The sequence below is a fragment of the Chionomys nivalis genome, chromosome 18, assembly GCF_950005125.1.
Source record: "Chionomys nivalis chromosome 18, mChiNiv1.1, whole genome shotgun sequence".
NCBI lineage: Eukaryota > Metazoa > Chordata > Mammalia > Rodentia > Cricetidae > Chionomys > Chionomys nivalis.
The window spans coordinates 13,264,037-13,279,620 of NC_080103.1; the positions used below are offsets into that span (position 1 = coordinate 13,264,037).

At 42.2% G+C, this 15,584-nt stretch overlaps 1 pseudogene; it reads right to left on the reverse strand.

Annotated features, from left to right (window-relative positions):
• Positions 1 to 11,072: 11,072 nt before the first annotated feature.
• Positions 11,073 to 14,004, reverse strand: LOC130889995 (3 beta-hydroxysteroid dehydrogenase/Delta 5-->4-isomerase type 2-like; annotated as a pseudogene).
• Between the last annotated feature and the right edge of the window lie 1,580 nt (positions 14,005 to 15,584).

Consider the following 15,584-nt stretch of genomic DNA (forward strand, 5'->3'; position numbering starts at 1 on the left):
GTAGGAGCCTGTCTTTGTGGTTGAGGTGTATTTCTTGTAAACAGCAGAATGTTGGATCCTGTTTTCGTATCCAATCTCATACCCTGTGCTTCTTTATAGGTGAGTTGAGTCCATTGACATTAAGTGATATTAATGACCAGTGGTTGTTAATTCTGGTCAGTTTTTTGGTAGTAGAGTTTGTGTGTTTCCCTTCTTCGTGTGTGCTGGTGAAGGGTCTCTAGATGTCTGAATTATTGTGTGCATTGTTGGACTCCTTGGTTTGTGATTTTCCTTCTTTTACTTTCTGTAAGGCTGGGTTTGTGGCTATGTATTGTTTAAATTTGTGTTTATCCTGGAAAATTTTGTTTTCTCCATTTATTGTGAATGAAAGCTTGCCTGAGTATAGTAGTCTGGGCTTACATCCATGGTCTCTTAGTTTCTGCAGTACCTCTATCCAGAACCTTCTGGCTTTCATGGTTTCCATAAAGAAGTCAGGTGTAACTCTGATAGGTTTACCCTTATAAGTAACTTGGCCTTTTTCCTTTGCAACTCCTAATATTCTTTCTTTATTTTGTATGCTTTGTGTTTTGAATATTATATGGCGAGGAGGGTTTTTTTTTTGATCCAGTCTATTCAGTGTTCTGTATGCTTCTTGAACCTTCATAGGTATATCTTTCTTTAGGTTGGGAAAGTTTTCTTCTATAATTTTATTAAATATATTTTATGGACCATTGAGCTGCACTTCTTCTTCTTCTACTCCTATTATTCTTAGGTTTGGTCTTTTTTATTGTGTCCCATATTTCCTGTATGTTTTGGGATGAGAGTTTGTTGAATTTGTTGTTTCTTTGATCAGTGTGTTTATTTTCTCTATGGTATCTTCAGAATTTGAGACTCTTTCTTCTATCTCTTGTATTTGGTTGGTTATGCTTGTTTCTGTAGTCTCTATTCGTATACCTAGATTTTCCATGTTCAGCCGGCCCTCTGTTTCTGTTTTCTTCCTTCCCTCCATTTCAGTTTTCAAGTCTTGAACTGTTTCCATTATCTGTTTGATTGTTTTTCCTTGGTTTCCTAGGGAATCATTCACTGATTTACTCAGTTCTTCAAACTTTCTGTTATACTTCTCATCCCTTTCTAAGAGGGCATTTTTACATGCTAATTAAGGGCCTCTATCACTTTAATAAAGTCAATTTTTTTCCGCTTCTTCTTGATTAATGTGTTCATGTTCTCCTGTTGTAAGGTCACTGGGTTCTGGTGTTTTCATGTTGTTTTTCAGCTTGTTGGGTGAATTCTTGCATTGGCGCCTGCCCATCTCTTCCTCTGAATGCTCCCCTATGGATCTTCTTTTACTGGATCAGGTCTCCTTGCCCACTGATGTACCTTCCCAGTGATGGCACTCCCCAGTGATGGCTCTCCTGGTGCATAGATTGGATCTCCATGCTGTTTGGGTAGCTCGTAAACAAAGGGTCTACATTGCTTGCTGCAGGCAGGCTATTGAGTCAAAGGAACTACTGCCTACCCGCTTGCCCTCACAATTCGGTACCAGTGCCCAAACAGGCTGAACTGGGTGATGTTATGTTGCCTAAGAGGGGACGGAGGTGGGAGGGGTTCTGGATGCAAGCTGGGTCGGATAGGAAGAGAGAGGCACTACCCGGGGAGTATAGCCCCTGCAGGAAGACCAGGAAGTAGAGGGGGGGATGAGGAATGTCTGAGTTCCGTGTCCCGGGCTGCTGCCGCGGGTCAGAAACTCACTCACCCAGTGATGGCTCTCCTGGTGCCGAGATCAGATCTCCCTGCTGGTTAACTAGCTTGTAAACAAAGGGCCTACCTTTCTTGCTTCAGGCAGGCTATTGAGACAAAGTAACTACCGCTAGTCCGCTGGCCCTCACAATTCGGTCCCAACACCCAAACAGACTGAGCTGGGTGATGTTATGTGGCCAAAGAGGGGAGGGAAGTAGAGGGGGGGTTTCTGGTTGCAAGCTGGTTTGGATAGGAAGAGAGAGGCAGTATCCGGGGCAATAAAATTCTTCACAGACCTTGAAAGAACAATTCTCAACTTTATAAGAAAAAATAAAAACTCAGGATAGCCTAAACAATGTTAAAATCCTATATAATCAAGGAACTTCTGAATGCATCACAATCTCTGCCTTTAAAACTTTACTACAGATCCACAGTACTGAAATCAATCCGCCTTGAATACGAATTCACATGCCTATAAATAGTAGACTTTTGACAAAGGAGCAAAATTGTGAAATGGAAAACATACATGTTTAACCTTTTTATTTATATCTAATTGACCTGAAGCTGCAATTCTCAGAGGCTACCTTATTTCAAACCTGTCTTTCAGTTTCCAGTTGAAGCTCCTCCTCACTGGAGGGGGTAGGACACAGGCTCTCTCCACCTGCCAGCCTTTTCAAGCTCTGGTGGGTGGATTTTTAACTATCCTTTTTATTTTAACTTGTAAATCATAAAATTAGGAGAACTTCTGAATCCTCTCCTCTGTTCTATTGAATGACTATGGGGTACTGACTATGTGAGGTTAAATTTGTTCTCTAAACTTACTCTTATCTCCTGCTTGCTCCCTACCCCCACAAGTGTGTTAGATTATCTGGCTACTGTGCACTCATGGCTCTTCAATCTCAGCAGTAACCTGGTGATTCTTTTGGGCAAAAAGTCATTTTCCCTCACTTTTTCCTCCCGTTTATGTAGTATTAGGTGAGCAGGCCGCATCCCACTGCCCTGCTAGCTTAACCCCCAAAATAACCACACAGGAATTATATTAATTAAATTACTGCCTGGTCCATTAGCTCTAGCCTCCTATTGGTTAACTCTCACATCCTGATTAACCCGTTTATAATAATCTGTGTATAACCACGTTACTGTGGCTTACTAGCAAGATTCTAACTTACATCCATCTAAGGCCGGAGATTCATGGCATCTGCCTATCTCTGCCCTCTTCCTCCCCGAATTCAGTTCAGTCCTGCCTGCCTAAGTTTTACCCTATCAAAAGGCCAAGGCAGTTTCTTTATTCAACTAATAAAAGCAATACAAATGCATAAAGACCTCCTACACATTTTGCAAGTGATAAAAGTTGCAATTCTGCATCTATCATGCTTATAGATCTAATGTCTCTGGCCATTGTTTCTGCTCTACTCTTATAACTCTCTTTAGATATCAACATATATAACTAAATACTTTTTCCTTATCCCATTTATATAACATTTTTACAATTTTTTCCCTCCTGCTTTAAATTTTGTCTAACTTTTCTATATTCCTTTCAATTCTAATCTCTATTTCTGAGCTCTCAGATATCCACCAATTTTTTTTTTCTTATGGGCTCCTCATGTCTGGTCACTTTTTCCTGTTTTTTTTGGGGAGGGGGTTGCAGATCAGCCGTATATCTCGGTCCCATTGTGCCAGGGTTTGATGCTAGCTCAGACTTCAATTATTTCTCTCAACTAGACCCCAACATAAACTAAAACTCTCTGGAGCTGCGTGAAGGCATGGAAATAAAGATACAACTCACATGGCTTTATCAGGAGGGAGATTCTCAGTGGTCCCTCATGAAGTCCTGGGTTCACATCCTGAAGAATTTCTCTAGTTTATTCTCCAGTCTTTATACCAAAACTTAACTTAGGGGAAATGCATTAGCATTCTGTTTCCTAGGTAACCAGGTGAATGTCTTTCAGTCACATCCACAACTACCTGTCTGCTGTGTATGCTAGCTGTCACATAGGGCAATTCTATTAGGCATCCTCCAAATAACAAAAAAGGAGCAATGTAACATGAGGACCTGCTTGTTGGAGCTTCTGTCTTGTCCGGTTCCCATAGTCGTTAGGTCCCATAAGTTATAAAAGAAGGTCTACATATGTTATAAAACTGATTATCCCATTAGCTCAGGCTTTGTATTAGCTCTTATAACTTATATTAACTCATTATTCTTATCTATGTTTAGCCACATGGCTTGGTACCTTTTTCAACAGTGCAAGTCTGATTCTGCATCTTTGGTGTCTGGCCAGGTTTGCAGAGAGAGCTTCCTTCTTCCCAGAATACTCCTGTTCTCATTTCCCCGCCTCTAATTCCTATCTGGTTGTCCTGCTCATACTTCCTGCCTGGTCCTGGCCAAACAGCATTTATTTAAAATATAATTGACAGGATACAGAATTGTCCTGCGCCATTGGTTTGATATGTCTTTTAGCCCTATACCAAGGTTGGATGACCAATTTGCATGTCAGGATGGCTACGAACATCCACCAGAGTTTACTCTGGCTTTCTCTGCCCAGGCATAGTTCAACATCTTTCAGGTCCTAACATGTACGCTCATGCTCCACCTCCCCGGACCAGATAAAACTGTGTTCTGCAAGACTGCCAGCTGTAGGAGATTCTTCTGTTTATGTGTCACTTTCATTGGTTAATCAATAAAGAAACTGCTTGACCTAATAGGGCAGAACTTAGGTAAGCGGAGAAGACAGAACTGAATTCTGGGAAGAAGAAAGCAGAGACACAGAGAGAGCCATCATGGAGCCACCAGGTCAGACATGCTGAATCTTTCCCAGTAAGCCACGACCTTGTGGTGATATATACAGATTATTAGAAATAGTTTAAATCAATATGTGAGAGTTAGCCAATAAGGGGTTAGAGATAATGGGCCAGGCAGTGATTTTAATGAATACAGTTTCTGTGTGATTATTTCATGTGTAAAATAGCTGGGCAGGTGGGAACAAAGGGCCACCCTCTTGCCATCAAAAGTGTAACATTGTCCTGTTCTTTCATTGGGTTGTGATGGCCTGTCTGGTAGGCTAAGGACCATCCTCAGGTGGGGCCTATGCGTTTACAGCCTGGCTGCTGCATCATATAGAAATATGGGCTTACAACAGCTCAACTATTTCATTGGTAGATAATCATAATTTGTTATGTTATTGTCACACATGCAATTCATGTGGTTTAAACTCTTTTTAAAAGTATTTTATTGACTCTTTGAAATTTCATAGAGTGTTTTGATCCTATCCACCTGCAACTCCCTCCCCTTAGCTTTTCCCAGATCCAAGCCTACTCAATGTAAATAAAAATGTTTGCTGGTAAATGCATAGAACTAGAAACAAAATTGTTCTGAGTGAGGTAACCCAGACCCCAAAAGATAAATATGGTACTTGTTTGTTGTAATAGGAGCTGCGGGGCTGCGTCTCCGGCACCCGGCCGCCCACATGGCTAGCTTATGCCCCCAAATAATTACACGGAAACTGTATTCTTTTAAACACTGCCTGGCCCATTAGCTCCAGCATCTTACTGGCTAGCTCTCATATCTAGATTAACCCATTTCTAATATTCTGTGTAGCACCACGATCTGGTGGCTTACCAGGGAGATCTTAACCTGCGTCTGTCTGGAGTGGGAGAATCATGGCGACTCCTGACTCAGCTTCTTTCTCCCAGCATTCTATCTGTTTACTCCACCCACCTAAGGGCTGGCCTATAAATGGGCCAAGGCAGTTTCTTTATTAAATGAAAGTAACTCCTCCATCATTTCCCCTTTTTTTGTTTAAACAAAAAAGAAAGGCTTTAACTTTAACATAGTAAAATTACATATAACAAAATGGTTATCAAGCAAGAATTACAGTTACAATATTTATATCTATTTTATCTCTTATCATAGCTAAGGAAAACTATAACTATCTATCCATTCTTCAACTCCATCAAAGACTCCAGAAGGATATAATATTACCTAAGTAAACAAGAGATCCAAAACTCTAGAAATGACAGAGACATTTCGCTGCCTGGACAGTCACTCAAAGTTCCTCTGTACCGTTGTGGCATCCATCTTCAACCTACAGGCCCATAGTATCCAGCAGACATTTTCATCAAGCAGGAAATTCCAAAGACAGTTCAGTCACTATCTGCTGTGTCCTGCAGAATGTCTCGCAGACTCTTTCATGAATCAGGAACACCGAAAGATCATCTCACCTTTACGCAAGTTCAGCAGTCCTCTCTCTGCGGGTTCTTTGTGTCCAGTTTATGCAACTGGACCAGGCAAGAGCAGTGTCTTGCCCAAATGGCTATCAAACTCCATAAGGAGCCTCTTCGATGCCCATTTTCCTCTTGAAGTAGCTGGTGCTGCCAGGAGCAGACGTGTCTCATTGTCATGAAAAACCCTAAGTTATTAAAATATTTTAAATGCCATATTCTGCAGTCTTTGAAAGATATGAAGAATACCTATGCAATTGAAATATCCAGAAAATCTAACTAACATGACTACAAACTTGACTATTATCGATGATTATCCATTAACAACCTATATACATTACATTTTTAAATGAACTATACAATCACAATACCTTAATCAAGATCAGAAATACATATACATATAACAAAATTGACCTTAAAATTTATACCAATGCAAATTATTCATATCTATATCATATCCCCCTTTAAATGTAAAAGAACATTCATAAACAATATTTGGGAATATGGGCGCATTTTTTTTCTCTCCAAACTGCTTCCTGCTGAATGGGGGCGCTGTATTCAGATCTTTCATGGTGTAACCTGTGTGTCAGGGTCATCTCAGTCGGCAGTTGAGTGAAGTAATTTTCTGAAGGTGTTCACAGCAACCTTTCAGGAGGGCGTGGTCTATCATACCATATCGGGATAGATGCAATCCACAGAGTCTCATCCTCTGTGAAAACAAAAGAAGACCCTCTCCAAAGCATCATATCCTTAGACCCATATTCTGAAATCATAATACCCTTATATCCATTCTGGTTTAGCTTGGCAGCCCATATAATGAAATGTCTCTCTGCACTTAGCTCCTTTACAGTCAAAAATTTTAAAGAAAACACAATAATACAAAGAATCCAGACTCTCTGTGAATTTTCCATTTTTACGTGGCTTATTTTTCTTTATTTCTTTTAATCTACAACTATATGTACTCTGTCTCTTTAAAGACTTTAACCTTTTTTTACGACATTAACTTTATTTTTATATATATATATTTCTCTCTCTCAAGCCTTCGTACATTCATCCAACAGTGTCTGAATCAGTTCTATTGTGAATCTGTAATTTTTTTACTATCCAGGAGCATTTCTTAAAATGTTAAGCACTTCTTAAAAACTTAAGTTGCACCATGTACAAGTAATACGGTACCACCTATGTCCTTCTCAGTCTAAACCTTAACTGCCCTGTTGTTATGGTAATTACGGTAGTTCCTGCCTGAGACCAGCACAGTTCAGCATGGTGGAGCTGAGCTGCTCCTGCATCAGAACCTTTTGGTGCCCCTGAGTCACACACAGTTCCAGGCACACAGCAGTCCACATTGCCATCAAGCAAGCCATAGCACTTCACTCCAAATGCTCCATTCAAAAAAATCTGTCTCCTGCAGGAGCCAGACAGAGATCACAATGGCGGCACAGCCCAGAAAGCCGGCATTTTAAAACAGCCAGTTTTTTCCTGCTGCTGAGTCAGGACAATTTCTTTGCGGCACGCAACCCAGAAACAGCAAAAAGCGTCTTAAATTCTCTCTCTCTCCTTTTCAAGCCCTCTCAGGTTTGACGTGGAGTTCATTATCACGCTGGGTGCCACTCTGTTGTAATATGTGCGGCAGGGCTGTGTCCCCGGCACCCAGCCGCCCGCATGGCTTAGCTTATGCCCCCAAATAATTACACGGAAACTGTATTCTTTTAAACACTGCCTGGCCCATTAGCTCCAGCCTCTTACTGGCTAGCTCTCATATCTAGATTAACCCATTTCTAATATTCTGTGTAGCACCACGATCTGGTGGCTTACCAGGGAGATCTTAACCTGCGTCTGTCTGGAGTGGGAGAATCATGGCGACTCCTGACTCAGCTTCTTTCTCCCAGCATTCTATCTGTTTACTCCACCCACCTAAGGGCTGGCCTATAAATGGGCCAAGGCAGTTTCTTTATTAAATGAAAGTAACTCCTCCATCACTTGTTTATACATTAGCTGTTACATATTTGGTAAGCAGGCTATGATCCCTATAACCACAGAGGTCAGGTATAGATCAGGAACTAGGGATGAGGGAAGGAGCTCCCTGGTAAGGGGAAATAGAGTAGATAGTTATGGATGAGTGGGGATGGTTAGAGAAAGGGATAATCAACTGCGGAGGGGAGGAAAGAGACAAGGAAAGGAATACTGGGCAGCATAGCTAAAACTAGAGTGCCTTTTCAGGGGTTGTGTGGATACTTCTTAAAATATAACATACATAAAATAATTCTAAATTGGAATCACCACTAGCAGGGGACTCAAAACCCCAACTAGACATCTCTCACCACCAAATGAAACCACCAGACTGGAAATGGTTTACCTATAATCTAGTTTGGTTGTTGGCCACTGGAGCCCCATGGCAATCTATAAATAACCCTGGCTATTGGCAAGACTGTTGTTTGCTCTCCACAAACTGATGGTAAGGTCTTATTGCTGAAGACAGCACTTTCATAGCTCACTAAACATGGAGAAGTTGAGCTGGTGCCTGCATAGTCTTTTCTCTTACTGAATACTGTGTTAATACTGGAAAACACTCTGTACACTGCCAGAGGAAAAAGTTAAATATCAACCCATGTACAAACCCTGCTGCTGGCAGAAGTCTTTGTCCTGCATGCTGCTCCCAAGTAACCATTCAGAGGTTTAATATTAATTACAAATATTTGGTCAAAAGATCAGGCTTCTTACTAGCTAACTCTTACATTTAAATTAACCGATATTTCTACCTATGCTATTGTGGGAGTTTGATCCATTTAGCCAATAACTTTTGGGGCAACAAGCCCTAGGGTGTGGTCTTGTCTGCCTATGTGATAATTTATAGGTTGAGAGAAAGGGTATCTGGCTTTCTTGTTCTCACACTCTCTTGGGAGTTTGGAGCAGAGCAAGCACCTTGTAGTTGGTATTCTTCACCCCTGTGCAGAACGACTGTTCTAAGGAGCTGGATCAGTGGCGGCATCTAACCCATTCAGTATCAGTAAGGGTTTATCCCTCTTTTATACCTAAATCTATTCTTGAGACCCTTTATCAGACTCTAGTTGATTCACACTATAGTATGCTTTTCCATATGACTTGGTAACTTTTCTCAGTACAGCATGTCCATCTTGCTTCTCTCTGCATCTGCTCACAACCCCAGACTCCGTCCTTCCTCTTCTCATCTTTCTCTCTATGTTAGGTTGTCCCATCAATCTCTTCCTGCCCAGCTACTTACCAATCAGCTTTTCACTTACAATGAGAGCAATGCATATTTGCATTGTACGAAGATGGTTTCACAGCACCCTTTACTCAACAGTGGAAGCCTGCTTTGTGAGATAGAACCCATGCCTGATACCACAGAAATGCCCAAGAACCTGAGGCTAGATAGGCCAGGGACCTAGGAGAAACCAAATATTCTTCTGTTAATGAAATGTGGCAATAAAGTGAGTCCTAATGACATCTGCTATGCTCATAGATCAGTACCTTGCTAAGCCATCATCAGGGAAGCTACATCCTGCAGTGGATGCAAATGAATACAGAGATCCACAGCTGCACATGAAACAAAAGAGTGAGAGACCTTGGAACACTCAATCCTAAATGGGTTCCTTTCAACTAGTCCCTCCCTTCAGGACTCAGGGAACCCTGCAGAAAAAGAGAAAGTGGAAAGATGTTAAGAGCCAGATAGAACGGAAGACATCAGGGACACAAGGCCTTCTAGACAGGCAGAACTCACACACATGCGAATTGGTAGACACTATGCAGTAGCCACAGGGGTGCGCTGGTGTAATCCTGATGGAGCATTCGTTCTGGGAGTGGAAGCAGACAGAGACCCCTTCCCTAAACCAGAAGCTATCTCCAATTAATAATGGATCACAAAGAAAAAAATTGTTCTTTGGAGTCTCTCTGGGTATACAAAGCACACTGAAGGGCAAGTCTCATGTCCACCAGTAGTTGGCCAATACAAAACAAACTCAGTGGTACTTTTGGAGTTGTTTTTTTAAAACTTTACAGACTTCCAATTATGACTTCCACATTTGTTTTCATCTGTGTTCTGTCTGTGCAAATGTGTTAACGAACAGGACAAAGACGTGATTACTTACAGGAGTGTAGATGCTTCCTGCAGAAGGCTACACTAGAAAGTCTGGACATACCTGGGATCATGTAACAACTTTTCTCATAACCGAAGAGACAGAACTCTCCTCTCTCTAGTCCTATCTACTCTAGCCCTTCCCTGAGGCCACATGCAATTAGAGTAGAATTGCATACAGTAAGAGGTATGGAGTGACTGGACACTTAGATGTGGGACCCACGATCCTTCCTGCCCCTTCTTCTGCAAAGCCATGTCAATGATTGACTAGTCCAACTGGGATGATCTGCATTTAGGCACAGTGCATCTTGCTAAGATGGCTGTTGTTTGGCTAAGAGGATAGTCCTGTACAGCTGAAATAGAGGCTGAGAACATCTCTGCTTCTCCATCTTCTGACTAGGATCATTTGTTAAGGCAAATGTGGCATCCCAGGTGTTCCTCAAGATTTCTCTTGATTCTGTAGAGTATCACATGTGGGACTGGGTAGGGGATGGAAGCCAGGAAACTTAAGGGGGTTCTATCAGGAAGCAGCAACCCATAATCCGGGACTGTGCTGTTCCTCTGACTAACCAGCATAGACTACAGGATTCAGAGGGAACATGAAGGCTTTCAAAACAGTTTCCCTGATGAACTATGTTGACTCCTTTCCAAGGAAAGTCAGCTAAGAACAGGAGCTGGTGATGTAGAAGGGTCTTTATCTCTCTGTTGTTTCATTGGTTGATTAATAAAGAAAACTTCTTGGCCTGATAGGTCAGATCATAGGTAGGAGGGGAAGACAGAACAGAATGTTGGGAGGAAGAAGGCAGTGAGGTAAGACGCCTCAGACAGACGCCATTCCCCTCCTCTCCAGGTCAGATGCAATGGAGCCAGCTGCCAGGTCACACATGCTGAAACTTTCCCGGTAAGACAGCACCTCGTGGTGCTACACAGATTATTAGAAATGGGTTAATCAAGATGTGAGAACTAGCCAATAAGAGGCTAGAAGTAATGGGCCAAGCAGTGTTTAAATGAATACAATTTGTGTGTTGTTATATCAGGGCATACGCTAGGCAGGTGGCTGGAGCTGGGTGGAAGGAAGTGGCCCGCTGCTCCTCACTACAAGCTGGTACAGCAGGGATAGAGGAGGGCTCAAACTGGAATCGAGGCAGAGGTCCCAGTCCTTGCTCAGAGTGTAATTTAAATCATCACTGCCTTGGTGAGGAGTGTCATGTGAGATGTAGTAGAACTGTCCTTGAATGTTTGGTGACTTCTTGGTGGCTCCTGGCAAATGTGTGCTCAGGCTGCATAGCCCATGTACACTGGGTTGACTGTGGAGAATTTGACAGTAATGTACAGAATAACATTATTTTTGAGGACCCTTATCATTGCCCTAGAAAGGAATGAGATTCCCTCCCCATAAATGTATATGGGTCTTAAGGAACAAGTATGCAAAGTGCCACCATCTTTAAGGGTGCACCAATCGGCTGCCAGCACTGCCTTCTCAGCCATCTTTTTGCTGTATGGGTATGGATCAGACCATTTATTTTCTCGTTGTTCTTGCTCATGGCCATTCAGGACGATCTCCTTGTAGGAGTTGGGCCCTGCAATATCAACCAAGCTGGTGTAGATGAAGGCTGGCACACTATCCTGAAGACAGGCCTAGAAAGCTTCTGGGTACCTAAGCACAGACAACACATTGTCAGGGTTATGAAATCAACCAAAGAGTCCACATGATTCCTTTTCCTTTCCACCCTAATCCCAGCTCCCAGCTCCCTGCTGTATTCTTTGCTGTTCCTGAATCAGCAGGGGCCTGGGCTCATGAGCAATAAAATAGGAAATGGTGAAATGTGCTATCTGCTCATCATGGATTCTGGCCTTCCAGCCTTTACAGTTCTCTCTCTCTCTCTCTTTCATTCTCTCTCTCTCTCTCTCTCTCTCTCTCTCTCTCTCTCTCTCTCTCTCTCTGTCTCTGATTGTGCACACACATACATAGACACACAAACAAACACAATTCTGACAAAGTACTTTGATTCAGAAAACAACAAAGTATTTCTAGTCTTTGCTTTGTCAATACAGTTTAAAAAATGACAATTTGTCCTTTTGTCATTGGGAAGCAGTTTTTCTCCTTTCTTTCTTTCTTTCTTTCTTTCTTTCTTTCTTTCTTTCTTTCTTTCTTTCTTCCTTCCTTCCTTCCTTCCTTCCTTCTTTCCTTTTTTTTCTGAGACAGAGTTTCTATTTGTAGGAGCTTGTTTGAAACTCACTGGGTAGACCAGGTTAGCCTAGAACTCAGAGATCCGCCTATCTCTGCCTACCGAATGCTGGATTAAAAGCGTGCACCAAAACAACCAGGCAACATTTTTTTAAATTTTTTTATTTAATTCTTTTTTAATTAAAATTTCCACCTCCTCCCTGTTTCCCATTTCCCTCCTCCTCCTCCCATACATTGCCCCCTCCCCCCCATCTCCCCACTCCTCTCCCCTTCCTCCCACTCCATTTCCCCTCCCTCTCCATACTGAAGAGCAGTCCAAATTCCCTGCCCTGCGGGAAGTCCAAGATCCTCCCACTTCTATCTAGGTCCAGGAAGGTGAGCATCTGTAGCGAGCTGCATGAAGCCACACCTGATGGCAATGTAGAGAGCTGCGTGGAGTCTCACCTGATGGTGCTGGCTCCCGCCCTCCGCGATCCCGGAAGCGAGTGCTCTCTGTGATAATCAACTCCTATGGCTAAAGCCTGACTTATGCTATTATCATGCAATGACTGTCAGCTGCTTGCATATGCGTGGACCTATGGGCAATGCCCACCTGGCAATCTGAGGTTGGCGGCCCAGGCCTACTTAAGGGCTGGGAGAGAGGGAGAGAGAGAGAAGGGAAAAGATTGCTGTGAATAAAGTCCTGGAATAAACTGCTTAGCAAGAAGAGCTCCGGTGTTGCGCGTCCTCCTTGCTGGTCGAGGAGGGCCACGACAAGCATCCAAACAAGCTAGGCTCCCACAAAGCCAGTTCATGTATTAGGATCGAAACATAGTGCCATTGTCTTTGGCTTCTCATCAGCCTTCACTGTCTGCCATTTTCAGAGAGTCTGGTTTCATCCCATGCTTATTCAGTCCCAGTCCAGCTGGCCTTGGTGAGCTCCCCATAGGTCAGTTCCACTGTCACTGTCCTCATTTATGATCTGTCCCCTATCACCTCTCACCCTCTCACCTGTGACAGCCTGCTCACAGGTCCCCACCTCCCACCTCAGCTCCACTCATCAGAGACTCCAGCTCTTACTGCAGACCCAGGGTTGCCCAGCCCATCAAGCCTGTCTCTTCAGATTACTCATTGCCTTAGTTCAACCTAATGCAGAAGGCCCACTTTTCACCACACCTACAAAACCCTGAGCTCCCCAACTCTTTATGTAGTCAGGAACCCTTTGGGTCTTTAATGGAGCCACCTCAGGCATTTTACCTAGCCCACCTCTATTACCCTTTGCCACCCACCAACCTGCAGAAGCACTGTCTACCAGGCAACCCACAGCCTCCACCCCCTCCTAAAGTCAAGAGAGGCCAACAGAAACCAAACAACAAAGTACCCCCACAACAAAGACCCGAAATCAACATCTAAAATCACGTCAGTCATCACAACCCAGAGGCCTAGGCACCAGTGTGAAAACACAAGGACTTCAAAGCAGCGGTTATGAATATGTTCAAGGACCTTAAACAGGACATGAAAAAATATCATCAAAGTCTATGAAAATACAAAGGAAAAGTCAAGGACATGATGAAAACAGTTCAAGACATGAAAGTTGAGATGGAGTTGCTAAAGCAAAGCCAAACAGAGATAAAACTGGAAATGAAAACCTTGGAAAGTGAAACTAAACCCTCAGAGCACAAAACACGGAAGAGGGAATCTCCAGTGTTGAAGACAAGGTAGCCTCAGTCATAGAAAGTGTAATATCTCCACACAGCTCAGCGACTTTTGTCGGGTCACTAGGCATGGTGCTTGTGACAATTTCTGTCATGCCCACAGTTCCAGCATTATAATGTCCATCTCACTGTGCAATTACCTCTATAAAACTGTGTGTGGCACAGCAGTGTAGGCATTCTCACCTGTCCTTGCCAGAGACTACATTTTTTTTTTTGGTAATTAAAAAATTGTTGCCTGTTTTTTTTTTTAAAGTGGGCACTTAGTGATATGAACTTTCCTCTTAGCACTGCTCTCATAGTGTCCCATACGTTTGAATATGGTGAGTCTTTGTTTTCATTGAATTCAAGAAAGACTTTAATTTATTTCTTTATTTCTTCCTTGATCCAGGTGTGGTTCAGTAGTTGACTGTCCAGTTTCCATGAGTTCGTAGGCTTACTGGGCTTAGCATTGTTGTTGAATTCTAACTTTAATCTATGATGATCTGATAAGACACATGTGGTTACTAATATTTTTTTGTCACTGTGGAAGTTTGCTTTGTTACCGAGTATGTGTCAATTTTCGTGAAGGTTCCATGAGCTGCAGAGAAGAGGGTATATTCTTTTCTATTTGTTTGAATGTTCTATAGATGTGTGTTAAGTCCATTTGATTCATTACCTCCCTTAATCTTCTTATTTCTCTGTTAGGTTTCTGTCTTATTGACCTGTCCATTGGTGAGAGAGGAGTGTTGAAATCTCCTACTATTAGTGTGTGTGGTTTGACAGCTGCCTTGAGTTTTAGAAATGTTTCTTTTACATAAGTGGGTGCTTTTGTATTAGGGGCATAGATAGTCAAGATTGAGACTTTGTCCTGATGAATTGTTCCTGTTATGAGTAAAAAATATCCCTCTCCATCTCTTCTGATTGATTTTAATTGAAGTCAACTTTGTTAGAAATTACTATGGCCACACCTGCTTGTTTCTTAGGTTTATTTGCTTGATAAACCTTTTCCCAGCTCTTTACTCTGAGTAGATTTCTGTCTTTGTGGTGGAGGTGTGTTTCTTGTAAACAGCAGAATGTTGGATCCTGTTTTCGTATTCAATCTCATAGCCTGTGCCTTTTTATATAGGTGAGTTGAGTCCATTGATATTAAGTGATATTAATGACCAGTGGTTGCTAACTCCGGTCATTTTTTCTTTCTTTCTTTCTTTCTTTCTTTCTTTCTTTCTTTCTTTCTTTCTTTCTTGTAGTAGAGTTTGTGTATTTTCGTTTTTCGAGTTGTGCTGGTGAAGGGTCATTAGATGTCTGAGTTATTGTGGGCTTTGTTGGACTCCTTGGGTACTGATTTTCCTTCAATTACTTTCCGGAAGGCTGGTTTTGTGGCTACGTGTTTTTTAAATTTGTCTTTATCCTGGAAAATTTTGTTTACTCCATTTATAGTAAATGAAAGTTGGGTTGGGTATAGTAGTCTGGGCTTGCATCCATGATCTCTTAGTTTCTGCAGTACATCTATCCAGGACCTTCTGGCTTTCATGGTTTCCATAGAGAAGTCAGGTATAAGTACGATAGGTTTACCTTTATAAGTAACTTGGCTTTTTCCTTTGCAGCTCTTAATATTCTTTCTTTATTCTGTATGTTTTCTGTTTTGATTATTATATGGCGAGGTGGGTTTTTTTTTTTTTATCCATTCTACTCGGTG